Source organism: Rhinolophus sinicus, linkage group LG01 (genome assembly GCF_036562045.2).
Source record: "Rhinolophus sinicus isolate RSC01 linkage group LG01, ASM3656204v1, whole genome shotgun sequence".
Taxonomy (NCBI): domain Eukaryota; kingdom Metazoa; phylum Chordata; class Mammalia; order Chiroptera; family Rhinolophidae; genus Rhinolophus; species Rhinolophus sinicus.
The window spans coordinates 114,478,416-114,492,862 of NC_133751.1; positions in this window are offsets into that span (position 1 = coordinate 114,478,416).

Here is a 14,447-nt window from a genome sequence, read left to right on the forward strand (position 1 = left end):
AGAAAGATTAAAATAAGGAGAAACGGCATTCTAATCAGAAGAGACGAATATGTAAGAATGCCATATGAAGGAGGACATAACAAGCAAAAGCATGATGCATAAAAAGAATTGAACATGGAGCAAAAGTATAACAGAGAAGCAGGGCCAGCTCATTTATGGTCCGGGATGCAATGTTAAAGATTTGAATTTTCATGACAGCAATGGAATCTCATTGAAATGTTTTTGCTAGAGTAATTAAAAGTTCAGAATTATTTTTAAGAGATCACTCTGGCTGTAATACAGAAAAGTGTGTGGTGAAGGGACACGTAGATGCAAGTGATTGTATTTAGGAGGTTACTTAAGCAGAACTTGTAAAATATTATGGTTCATATAAGAAGAGGTGAAAAAGTCAATAATTTCTAGAAATATACATGCAGGGATTAGAATTTATGGGATGTGTGAGAGAAAGGAGAGGTACAAGAAATTCTGGATTGCAAAACTCAGTAAAAGGTATAATCAGGATAAACTAGGTTTATGCTACAAAAATAATCCCAAACGTTTATTTTTTGTTATATGTTTATTTTAGGTTTTAAGGGGGAAAAGATTTCCAGACTTAGGAATGATCCACTATCCCCTAAACATCTAAACCTACACCCCTCGGAGAGAGAGAAAGCTGAAAAATTGTATGTCAGCTTTTGTGTGCCTCAGCCCAAAATGGAAACCTGTATTTCCTCCCACAGTTGTAGTGGTTAGAAGTTACTTGGCCCTTCCTAACTAACTATAAGAGGACTGGGAAATGTGGGGTAACACATGGAATTCTGGGAGACACCACTGTCCTTGCCATAGTCCACTATTCTGGTCATTGAACATTTCTTCACTCTCATTTTTTCAGACATATGACACACTCTACTCTTCAACAAGTCAAACTACCCAAAGTCGCATGCATCCAGGACATTAAAGTCTGGGATCTCAGAGTGAGGCTGTATAGTTTTTGTTTGTTTGGTTTGGTTTTTTAAATGGTTCCAAATATAACATGTCTTAGACTTGAAGTCTGTGAACCAACAAGAAAAATCATCTATACCACCCATACTCAACTGATAATACAGACTAGAAACAAACTAACCACAATAAACATCCTTATCCCATTTAGAAAGGGAAAGAAAAAAGTAGTCAGATGGCATGGATCCATAGAAACCTGAACTACATTGATAAATATTCTCTGAGCCTCCTGCTCTGGGCCAGTGAATACTTTTTGGCTAAACCTGATTCTGTTTCCCAAAACTGAAGGCCGTTGGTCCTACCCTCTGAAGTGTTCTTGCTTTCCCATTTTTCTTCTTGGATATTTCTAAAATTAGTATTGACAATCTGCTCTTTCTTGGGAGCTATAGAGCTCCTAGAGAAAGTTGAAAGGTCTTAAAGTTGTTTTGAGTTCAAAAAGTTTGCAATTTAGCTCAAGCTTCCAGTTTCTTAGTGATACAATTCTCTTAAAAAAAAAAAAAAAAATTAGTAAGTTATTGTTTATTTAACATCAGTTTGTTTAAAGCCAATACCTATATTTGCTTTCTTGTCTTCAATCCTCCTTTCCATTTGAAGGGGTTATCTTGAAATTCAAGATAATGTATTGAAACTCTATAGCTTTAGTAACTCTGTGTCAGTTAATTCAATGAAAATATTTTACTATGGGACATATACTTAACCTTCTTGACCTGCAGAATCTTCTTCACTTGAGAAGTTTTAACAACAGGTGTGAATAACCATACCTATCTGATATTTGTCAAGAAGCTGGGTTTAAATTAATCTCTGTCTCTGAAAGCTCCCTCCATTTTATTTTGTACACTTTAAGATCTGGAAGTTTTCTGCTCCTCCAATATTGTTAGGCTGAGTCTCTGGAATCACTCTGTTCTCATTTATTTCTGCTTAACACCTGACCAGTTCACGCTGAGCTTCTGTATTTTTTGTAATGCCTTCCCAAATGCACTCTGTAAATATTAGTTCCCTTCTGGTGTATATTAGCTCATATATAGATTATTAAAAACACCTCCTAACTTCTCTCCCAGCATGACATCTCTCTTTTTGTAATGCAGCTCCCATTTTACAACCAGATTAATTTCATGAAAGCACAATTCTGATCCCATTTGTTATTATAGTTTAATATCTTCATATATAACTAGAGAAGCATTTATGTACTGAGAACCCATTCTGTGCCAGACATGGTTTCATTGAGATAACCATGAGATACATGGTAATCTCATGTAATCCTTATAGCAATGTAGTAAATAATCACCCCCATTCACTCATAAGTGTCTCAGGCATAGGGAGGTGAAGCAACTTTTCCAAGTTCGATAGTATTAACTGGCAGAGCTTTTGGATATGGACTGCCTTGATTCCAAACCACTACATTTCATTCCCTCCATTCTTATGGATGAAGGAGTTAAAATGATGGATGCAATCTGTAACCGCTAAGCAATTAAACCAGCTTGAGTCCTGTGAATGGTTCAGTTTTTGCACATTTCAGATAAGGTTTGTCTGAATTAAAATGTCTGAGTCCCAGGCACCTTGGTGTCCTTAGGAAGTCACTGCAATTTAACACATCTTCTAGATATATTTAGAATGTCAATTGTAGACTTTTTTCTTTTTTTTTTTTTTGCTAGTTTTTTTTTTTTTTTTTTTTTTCTCCCCACTTTCTCCTTTATAAAATCTGGCAAGGGTAAGTGCAGGTGAAATGAGGGAAACCTTCTTCAAGTGCAAAAATGACAAGGACACCACATCTCAAACTACAACCTTGTGACCACATTATCAAAGACTTAATTAAAGGAACAGATAGAATTAGCACTTGGATTCTTTATCCTTTTTTTTTTTGTGTGTGTGTGTGTGTGTGTGTGTGTGTGTGCAGCAATTTTGTCTCACTCCTTTTCTCATTTCTTATTTCTTACTGTGATACTTTCAGGGTTTGTTTTGTTTTGTTTTGTTTTTGCTTTTTTTGTTTTTTAACAAGCAGCACCATTGTTTGGAATATTCAATTCACACTCTCTCTTTCCAGTTCTTTCACATTTTCAGAAAAACACTGCTTAAAACTTACATTGTATGTCTTAAATCTTAATGTACCCCATCTTGTTTTCTGAATATTAATCTTTCATGGCTATTTTTCTTAAAAAGACATAGACCAAAATAAAATTTTAAAAACTCTGTTCACAGTGCATTAAACATAGTAGGCCCATGCAATGTATATAAATGGAACATGAAAATAATTAGTTACAATTTTCTCAGTGTCGTGCGGGAGACCCTGCTCGTTGCACCATTTGTCGTGCGTGCAGAGGCCTGCTCGCCGCGCCATTTTTCAGGCGGGGCGGCCTGCGGGTTCTCTGCTCCCGCTCCCCACACAAGAACGCAGGTTATGGTGAGGCCAAAAAGGAACACCCACGGAGCCATAGGTAGGGGTGTCATACCACTATGGTCTCACTGGAGGCTGGGTTCACCGGACACACCACCTGCCATCCGCCTTTCCGCCAACCGACCAACCAAAGACTCCTCTCTCCCGCTCTCTTCGGCTCTCCTCTAACGCTCTCCTCGGCTCTGCTCGGCTCCTCGGCAATCCTCGGCAGTCCTCGGCTCTCCTCCGTAGCCGCAGCAGTTATACCAGCGGCCAATCAGCTAACCGGCCACAGCCGATGACCAATCAGCCACAGCCGAGCCAGCATCTTTCCACGTGAGGCCGAGAGCCTGTAAACTACTCTCTGGGGCTCTGTCCCCACACTCAGTGATCACAGGATTCAGTAATTCAGCCAGTTTTTTTTTTTTTTTTTTTTGTTTTTTTTTTTGCAACGAATGACAAATTTAGCAACTAATGATTTCAGATTTGTTTAAAAATATTTTCATTATGAAATAATATGTAATTATAAAATAATGTGAAAATTCAATAAACTAGAAAAATCCCATCACAGAAAGACAAATACTTTCAGATTTTATGTTTATATATTTTACAAAGCTGTTCATATGATGTGTCTTGATTTTTTCCTGAGCAATACAAAGTGGCATTTCTAATATTTTAGAAAATATTATTATTCACTATCATATTCTACTTCATCACACCTTAATTTAGTTAAGCAATCTGCTATGGTTAAGCATTTATCTACCTTTCAAATTTGGGGAAGTGGGTAAATGCAACTATGCCATGGATAGCTTTCTAGGGTCATTTCCTAAGAATTGATCCTCAAAATTGGGATTGCTGGGTCAAAGTTTAGTGATGTTTTCAAGCCTCCACATATACCTTGTGAGATTGTTTTCCAAAATGATTATATGATGTTAGTGTTTCAACAGCGAATGCCTGGTAGTCATCTCATTCTAGCAAATGCTGGGATTGATTAGAGCAAATAAGGTCTCTCTTTGATAACTAGTTAATATTAAGCATCTGTTGTGTATTTAGCACTTCATTAACTGCTGGTATTTTTGAAAGTGCTTGCAAGTACAATATTTCATTCAGGAAGCCTTGTAAAAAAAGGTGGAAAAGCTATTACTAGACTCTTTTAAAGGCACACCATCTGAGAGCAAGGACAATCAAATAAATTGCCTCAGGTTACTCAGTGGAAGAGCTAAGATTATAGGTTATATACTGCAACACTCAGGCTGGCCCTTCTCTCTCTTTCCCATCTGGCTTTGTCTGAATAACCAGATAGATTCACAACCTCCTACAGTAGTAGGACAGGCCCATGGCCTCCATTTAGGTACTTTCTTTTTTTTTTCTGTTAAACACCTCTTGTGGGGATAGAGCCAGGGGTGCAGTTTCCAGGCTCTCAGCCTCACATGGAAAGGTGCTGTCTCAGGTAGTAAATGGCCATCAACTGTGATTGGATGGCCATCAGCTGTGGCTAGTTGGCTGTCAGCTGTTACCAGTGCGCCATTGGACACTAATATAACTGCCGTGGCTGCGCTAGCAGAAAATGGGACCTAGCAAGAAGATGGTGGCTGGGTTGGCAAGCGCGGACTGCAGTTAGCACGGTGGAGTGCGGGTTGCAGATTGCAGAGAAGTGGACAGCAGGTTGCAGATAGTGTGGCTCCTGCTTCCTGTGTCTCCAACCCAGCCATCAGCGAGACTATAGTGGTATGACTCCCCTATCTATGCCTCTGTGGGTGTTCCTTTTTGGCCTCACCATGTCCTGCATTCTTATGTGGGGAGCGGGACCAGAGACCCCGCATGATACCCTGCACTACACCTCTGTTATGATGGGTCCCACTAAATCCTTTGAAATATGTCTAGAGCCATACTGATATAAAATACTGCTAAGAATTGAGATAGACCTTTAAATTATTGGGCTACTTCCTTCATTTTACAGGAGGAAACTGAGGAAGGAACATGTGATAGATTCATGATCGCCCAGTAAAGTGATTTATATTCATCACCATTAGTGAAGCTAGCGTTTATGTGGAGGAAGTATAGCACAGACCATGTGTGTGCCTAGCAGACACAGAAAGCCAATTGCATTGATTTTCTCAGTTTTCCGATCTCATATTCTGTCCTCCTTTCATGTCCATATTTGAAACATGCAATGAAGTCTCACATCTACCTTTCACTTCTCAGAAGAGGTTATCTAATTAGTGGATTGATTTTATATTATTGACCAGTAATAATTAGAATGCTAACACTTAAATTAGTCATCATCAGTGGTTTTATTTCCTGTGATGTCCATTTCTTCATTTTGAAATTATCTTTTTAGATCATTAATGGATATGACAACACTAAAGACAATTTTCTAAGAGGAAAATCCCAAAATCTCTTCATTCTAGGATATTAGTTTAAATGTTTGCTGATTCCATTACATTATTTGTATATATATTCAGAATATATGTATTCTTATTAAATTTTGAATCCACATTGTATGCTAATTTCCCTTTGTATGTCATCCAATTTGCAGGTCTACATTTTCTTCATAGTTATGATTTATAATGGTTAAGATTTTCATTGTATTCAATATATACGTATACAAAATTTAATAGTCAACCTATCATATTGAATAGGCAGACTACTTAGAAATTTTTACTCTTAAATAAAATGAATGTCCGTGTGCATTTTTAGGCTTCTATACTTAGGAAACCTTCCTTATGATAAGTTCTATATTTAGAAAAAATTATCTATGTTCACTCCACAACAGTGACATCTCAGGTTAACAAAGTATGAGCATTTTGGCAATTATTGATGCGTATATCATAATTCCTTTCCCAGAGTACAGTGTTATTTCCATTGATCCTTACAGAGATGTTTAAAGTTGTGGACCGTGCCTAATCCATTTTATAATAGATTTTTAAAGTTGTGAGCTTTCTGGCATAATAAGGAAAGCCAATTGAAACATGTACTAGTGGAACACAAAATTCTGTGCAGCGATATGGTTTGGGGAAAATAGGACATCAGGATTCCTCAGCATATATGATACGTGCAAGTGATTGCAAATAATTAAAAGTTAAGGCATTTTAAAATTGTGCTATTTCTGTAAAAATGCCACTGGAATTTTGGTAGAGATTGCATTAAATCTCTAGATCACTTTGTTATAATGGACATTTTAACAATATTAAGTCTCCAACCCATAAAAACAAGATTCATTACGTTTGTTTTCTTTAATTTTTTAATAAAAGTTTTATTGATTTCAGTAAATATTTCATCTACTTAGTTAAGTTTATTCCTAAGTATTTTATTCTTTTCTGGTGCTATCATAAGAGGGATTGTTTTCTTAATTTTCCTTTCAGATAATTAATTGTTAGTGTATAGAAAGGTAACTGATTTCTGTATTTTGATTTTTGTGTTCTGAAACATTACCGAATTTATTAGTTCTAATAGGTGTGTGTGTTTGTGTGTGTGATCTTTAGGGTTTTTTTTATATAAGACCATGTTATCTGCAAAGAGGAACAATGCTACTATTTCGTTTTTCATTTCAGTGCCTTTTAATTTTGTTCTTGACTAACTACTCTGGCTAGGACTTCCAGTACTATATTAAACAGAAGTGGCTAGAGTGTGCGTCCTTGTCCCAGATCTTAGAGAAAAAGCTTTTAGTTTTTCCTTTTTTTTTTAAATTTATTGGGGTGACAATTGTTAGTAAAATTACATATTTCAGGTGTACAATTCTGTATTACATCATTTATAAATCCCATTGTGTGTTCACCACCCAGAGTCAGTTCTCCTGCCATCACCATATATTCGACCCCTCTTACCCTCACCTCCCAACCCCCATCCCCCTTACCCTCTGGTAACCACTAAACTATTGTCTGTGTCTACGAGTTTTTGTTTCTCATTTGTTTGTCTTGTTCTTTTGCTGTTTTTGGTTTATATACCACATATCAGTGAAATCATTTGGTTCTCTGCTTTTTCTGTCTGACTTATTTCGCTTAGCATCATACTCTCAAGATCCATCCATGTTGTCACAAATGTTCCTATATCATCTTTTCTTACCGCCAAATAGTATTCCATTGTGTATATATACCACAACTTCTTTATCCATTCATCTATCGAAGGACATTTTGAAAATCTGAAAACATTTATACATAAAGACACGTGTGCTCCAATGTTCATTGCAGCTTTGTTTACGGTGGCCAAGACATGGAAACAAGCTTTTAGTTTCTCAATGCTGAATATGATGTGTGGAGGAGGGGGAAATTTCCCCTCCTTCCCTCTTAGTTCTTCTGGCTGACCTAAGAATTAAATTGATATGAGTTGATTAACAGGGGAAAATGACTAATTTTAATTACATATGTACATTCGAGAGAGTTTCTGTGGGTCCTGAAGACAAACTGGGCAGTTAAGGCTGATATTCCATTTTGAGCTAAGGAGAAAGGGGGTGAGGGTTCGTGGTTTAGAACTTCAAAGGAGAGGAATACAATCCACATAGAGATATAAAAGCAGATGTTTGGTAAACAAATGCTTTCTGGGCAAACTTTAACTTTGGGACACAGAGAAGACTTTGATCAAATGGACCTCACTAAGTTCCTCCTTGTCTATCACACCTAGTTCATGTGAAACGGCACTTATCATGGTGATAGCTCCCTTCCTGGAGCCAGTCCTTCATCTAAGTCTTTCCGGCAGTTGGGGGGAAGGTCAAAGGTTTTTCCTGAGTCTTTTGTTTCTTAGAAATAACCAGCTTAAAATAATCATAGACGAAAAAAAAGCATATTCTGAGGTGCAAACTCTGCTCCCTCTCAGATGTTAGCTGTGGACTTTCATATATGGCCTTTATTATGTTGAGATAATTCCTTCAATTCCCTTTTTCTTGAAAGTTTTACCATGGAAGGATGTTGAATTTTGTCAAATGATTTCTCTGCACATATTTAGATGATTACATAAATTGTATCTTTAATTCTGTTAATATACTGTATCATACAAATTCATTTTTTTATGTTAAACCATCTTTGCATTGCAGTAATAAATCCTACTTGGTCATGGTGTATGCTCCTTTTAATGTTCTGTGAAATTCAGTATGCTAGTGTTTTGTTGAGAATTTTTTTTCACCTATATTCATTAAGGATATTGGCCTATAGTTTTCTTGTAATATCTTTCTTTGGCTTTAGTATCAGGGTAACACAGGCCTCATAAAATGAATTTGGAAGTATTCGTATTCAGTCTTCTTCAAGTTTCTGGAAGACTTGGTCATAATTCTTCTTTAAATGTTTGGTAGAATTCACCAATGAAGCCATCTAGTCATGGGCTTTTCCTTATGGAGAGGTTTTTCATCACTGAATCAATCTCCTTACTAGATATAGGTTTATTTAAGCTTTCTGTTGCTTTATGATTTAATCTCATTAGCTTGTGTGTTCCTAGGAATTTATCAATTTATTTTAGGTTACCCAGTTTGTTGATATATAATTGTTCATAACAGTCTCTTATGATCTTCATTATCTTTGTAGCATCAGATTTAATGTCTCCTCTTTTATTTCTCATTGTATTTATTTGTGTCTTCACTGTTATTTTTTTCAGCCTAGCAAAAGTTTAATCAAGTTCATTTATCTTTTCCATAAACCATCTCTTAGTTTTACGGATTTTTTTCTTTATTTTTTTTTAATTTCTGCTCTATTCTTTTATTATTTTCTTTCTTCTACAATTCTAAAATTCATATGGAACACATAGGACCATGAATAGCCAAATCAACATGACAAATAACAAAACTGAAAGCATCACAGTTCTTGATTTCTAAATATGTTACAAAACTACAGTAGTTAAGACAATATGATCCTGGTATAATGGTATACATACAGAATAATGGAACGAAAATAAATCCGTGTATGTATGGTCAATTAATCTTCTACAAGGATACACAATGAGAAAAGATTGTCCCTTCAACAAATGATTAGAAAACTGGATATCCACATGCAAAAGAATTATATTGGACCCTTATTTCACACTATACACAAAAATCAACTCAAAATAAATTAAAGACTTAAATATTAGACTCCAAGAAGAAAACCAAACAAACTGTAAAACTCCTGGAAGGAAACATAGGGGAATAGCTTCATAACTTTGGCCTTGTAAATAATTTCATGGATGTGACAAGAAAAAGCACAGCCAAGAAAAGTAAAAACAAACAAGTGGGGCTTAATCAAATTGAAAAGCTCTGCATAGCAAAGGAAATAATCTAGAGTTAAAAAGATACCTATGGAATGGAAGAAAATATCTGTAAATATATATATATATATATATATATATATATATATATATATATATCATATATATTTGTATATATCATATACATATATGTATATATAATATATATCATATACATATATACATACATATATATGTATATGTATATATATATGTACGTGAGTGTATATATATATATATATATATATATATATATATATATATGATAAGGGGTTAATTTCCAAAATACCTAAGGAACTTCTATAACTCAATAGCAAAAAAAAAAATCCTATGATCGATTTTTAAAAATGGGCTAACGATGTGAACAGACATTTCTCCAAAGAAGACAAATGAATGGTCATCAGGTATGTAAAAAGACGTTCAATGTCACTATTCATCAGGGAAATTCAAATCAAAACCACAATGATATTACCTCACATTTGTTAGGGTGCCTGCCTATTATAAAACAAACCCAAAAGACGTAAGTGTCGGTGAGGATATAAAGGAATTGGAAACATTTACATTGTTAGTGAAAATGTAAGATGGCATAGCCTCTTTGAAAAACAATATAGAGAGTTCTCAAAAAAGTAAGAATAGAACTACCTTATGATCTATAAAAGCAATCAAACTTCTGGCTATTTATTCAAAAGAATAGAAATCAGAATTATGAAACAGTATTAGCAGTCCCATGTTCATTGTGGCACTATTCACAATAGTCAAGACATGGAAATAACCTAAATGTCCATCAAAAGATAAGTGGACAAAGAAAATGAGATACATGCATACAATGGAATATTATTTAGCCTTGAAAAAAGGAAAATTTGTAATATGTGATATGGATGAACTTTGAAGATATTCTGCTAATAAAATAAGTCACAGAAGGACAAATATTGCATCATTCCACTTCTATGAGGTATCTAGAATAGTAAAGCTTATTGAATCAGACAGTGGAATGCTGGTTACCAAGGGCTGCAAGGAGGGAGAAATGGGGAGTTGCTAATCAATGTGCATTAAGTTTCAGTTACGCAAGATAAGTTTTAGAGATCTTCTGTACAACGTTGTGCTATTGTTAACAATATGGTGTTGTACACTTAAAAGTTTCTTAAAATAGTAGGTCACATGTTGAGTATTCTTAACACAAGAAAATACAATAAAATTTAATACATTTGAAAACATTGTGGTATCTTATAGTCCTACACCATGATAACAATATCTATAGTCTTTTTCTAAGCCTGCACATGAAAATGACCTTACTTCAGTTAGCATTTTGCCTTCTGCACTCAAATCTCCTTTCTGACTAAAGTAAAATATAGACCATATTGATACATTTACTATTTCTTTCTTTTATTATGTGTGTGTGTGCATCTCAGGCTCACAACATTCATTCTAGGCTACTGGAAAGGTTTAAATTTTCCTCCGCATATGGTATACAGACTCATAATTTGGGGCCTTTGCCTTCCCCTGGAATTTCCTCCTTTACTTCCCTAACAGATGAACTTTTACTTGTCAGCTCTGGATTCAAAAGATCTTAGTCCTGCTGAGTCCTGCAGAGTCCGTTTATTTCTGTTCTAGTTTCCCTTAGTTCATTTATCATTTAATATTTATTTAACGGCTTGGTTGTCTGCCTTACCATCCACATGTGGACATATTTTAAGGACAGGGAACATGCCTTATTCATCATGATAAGATAACTAGTGCAACTATTGTGAGACTTGGCATCTGGTAGGTGTTCATAACGTTTGTTGAATGTAAACTCCAACTTGTTTGACTCCTCCAATCTGCAGACTAAATCCTATAGCAAAAGGTTTAGAACTACATTTGTAATAGAGTCCCTAGGGTTCTGATGATATACCAAGCGCATCAAACATGTCTATGGAAATTACCCCAAAAGAAAATATGTGTAATGCTCTTATCAATGTCCACACAATCCACTGCTATGCAGAATGAACCCATTTAGGGAGAAAAAAAAAAGTGATTGCATGCCTTGATTGCAAGTCTTGATAATAGTAGCCAAATAATTTACATTCCTAAATCAGTCCAAATAGTGAAATGTAATCTTTTGTGAATTAAACCAAAGTAACCAAAGTCTTTAATTTTCTTCTCAATTATAACACATTACTAAGTGATGTGATCATCTTCCCGTTTTCCTCTAAACACGCTTGGTCCAAGCTTGCTTTATTTTCTGTTTGATAGCAAAACAAATGTCATTATGGAGTTATGCAAATAGTTCAAAAATGATGAGCTGAAATAATGAAATCCCCCATAAGAAAAGCCTGATCAAGATTAAATTGGATACATACTTTATTCACACACACCCTTTCCCCCACAATCTAATTGGATTCCATCCAATCCTGTAAATGTAAAATTGCACACTGGTAATTCATTGACTCATGGTGAATCTAGTTCTCATTTCCTTCCAATGAAAAATTGCTAGAAAACCAAGATCTGGATTTTGAAATCCATTAATCAGGTTTTCTGACAAATAAGAAAAAAAATGAAAATGCCATTTTATATAGAATGTCAGAAATATATTAGGGCTTTTGTAAAAAAACAAACAAACAAACAAAAAAAAACCCTGAAGTTTCTCCATTCTCAGTAGTGCTATGGGCAACTGTTTCCTGGAGTTATACATGGAAGTAAAGAGATGACTCTTTACTAAACCAAAAAAATAACATCATACCAAAGAAAGCAAGTTGTGCATGGGGAGGTAGAAACAGAGTTGGTAACTTCTGAGGGATGGGATTTCCTTGAGAAGTATTTAGTAAACTTCACACCTAACTTTTGAATTTCATCATTTACAAATCTGATCTTCCTCAATCTCTAATCATTCTGACAAAAATCAATGAGCTACAAAGTTTTGCCTTTACTCTAAAGTCCTCTTTAAATAAATTGCTTTTCATCTGTCTTTTTCTCATCATACATTTTTAAGACAGGTTTTATTATGCCTATTTCTTTTGGCTGTGTTGAAAACAACTTCTCTTTGAGGGTGAGGTGTCGACATTTAGATTCTGAAACTTGCTAGTAATTCTTCAGAAAATAAGTCATCCACCAGAAAAAAATTGCCAAAAAAATGTCAAACACTTAAAAAATTGCATTGGCCATATTCTAAACGTCTTGTGTTCCCAATGGGATATGATTGTCTTTGATAAAGACAACTATAAACTCACTGCATCTATGAAATGTTGTGATGTGAGAGGCATTTAATGGTCCAACCAGGACTTGCAGGAAGTTAATGTGCTATATTTAATGACACCAAATTATGAATAACAATAACCATTGAATGAGTGCTTCGAGCATCAAGCACTGCATTTCTTTTACTTCACCTCTGATTTTCACAGCAACCTTCTTATTTGGTGTCAACCCTTTTTGTACAGATAAAAGTAATTTACATAATTTGCCCTCTGTATCATACACCTAACAAAAACTTGATATATGCCCAATACTCTGACCACCAAATATCAAATCCATAAGTTGTTATTGCTTTGAGCAAGGTATGGAGATACCTAAAATGAAAACATATGTTGAATGGAGGAGTCACACACTATCTCACCGTAAGTACTAATGCATCTATGAGAAATGACCTGACTGATATTTGGAACAAAAGAACTATCGAATATGGAACCATTGGTCATTCCCTCCTTAAAAATAATAATAAAAAAACATACAACACCTCTTACTTTCTCCTACAATCATTATCAAACCTTTAACACATTTTGTATATTCTGATGCTCAGCTAAATTACCTTTCCATTTGGAGGTTACCAGTAATTCCAGTTGTCTTCCTTCTGGCTATCCTGCTCCCTCTCACCAAGTTTCCTAAACATACCAACCTCTTCCCATCTCTCTTTTCTCACCACATAATTTACTTTTCTAGGAAACCTTTCTGGCCTCAAGATAAGTTCCAATCCTCTTTCAGGTGTGAATTCCCAGTGCCTTGTTGTTGTTCTTCCTAGTATGCAATACAATCGTAATTAGTTGTCAGACAGGGACAAAATTAAATTAAATCATGAGTATTCGTGAACTTCCACTGTTGTTCTCCTTCTCTACTCGCCAAGTTTCTGGACCTTTTCTTATGCTGATACAGGTGTTGTGTGAGTAAGAGAACTAGAAGGATTGTAGGAGGTTATGGCCATAGAAAGATGGGGGGGGTCATTAAGTAAAAAATTTGTAATTATTTTTAAAATGCTGGAAGTAAAATCTATATGAATTCTTTATATCATCTTAACAGTTTTTCTGTAAGTTTGAAAGGATACCACAATAAATTTTAAAATGTAAGCATGGATGAAAGCATGGAGTTAATACTTAAAAACCGGAGTTTACTGGAAGGTAATGGAAATTGTTCAATAATTTCCAAAGATTGGAGGAATGAGAACCATTCAGTGATATTTTACACTTGTAGTGAAAGTGACAGGGGTAGTAACTTGAAGATCCAAACTCAACTCATTCAGCAGAAATGGCTTTAATCCTTTCGAATTAACATCACAAGTCTACATATCCAGCCTATATTTTCCAAAGCTTGAGAGATGATTTTGTTAATCAACTTATCCCATGGTCTCTGGTACATCAAAGGCTCTTGATAAAAACCATTCTGAATGTAAGAGTGAACCATATTGTGTCCTCTGTTGTATAGTATTTCTGTACCTTGTATTCTTTTCTAGTGTTGCACTTAGACTGTTATCCAAAGTCAGTGAAGAATCATCAAGTAAATAATTTAGGCTTTGCGGTCATATAGTTTCTGTGGAAATGTCTCATCTCCTCAATTCTAATGCAAAGGCAGCCATAGAAAACAGCAAACAAATTAGCATGGCTATTATATTTAAAAAAAAAAAAAATTCATTTACAGACACTGAAAT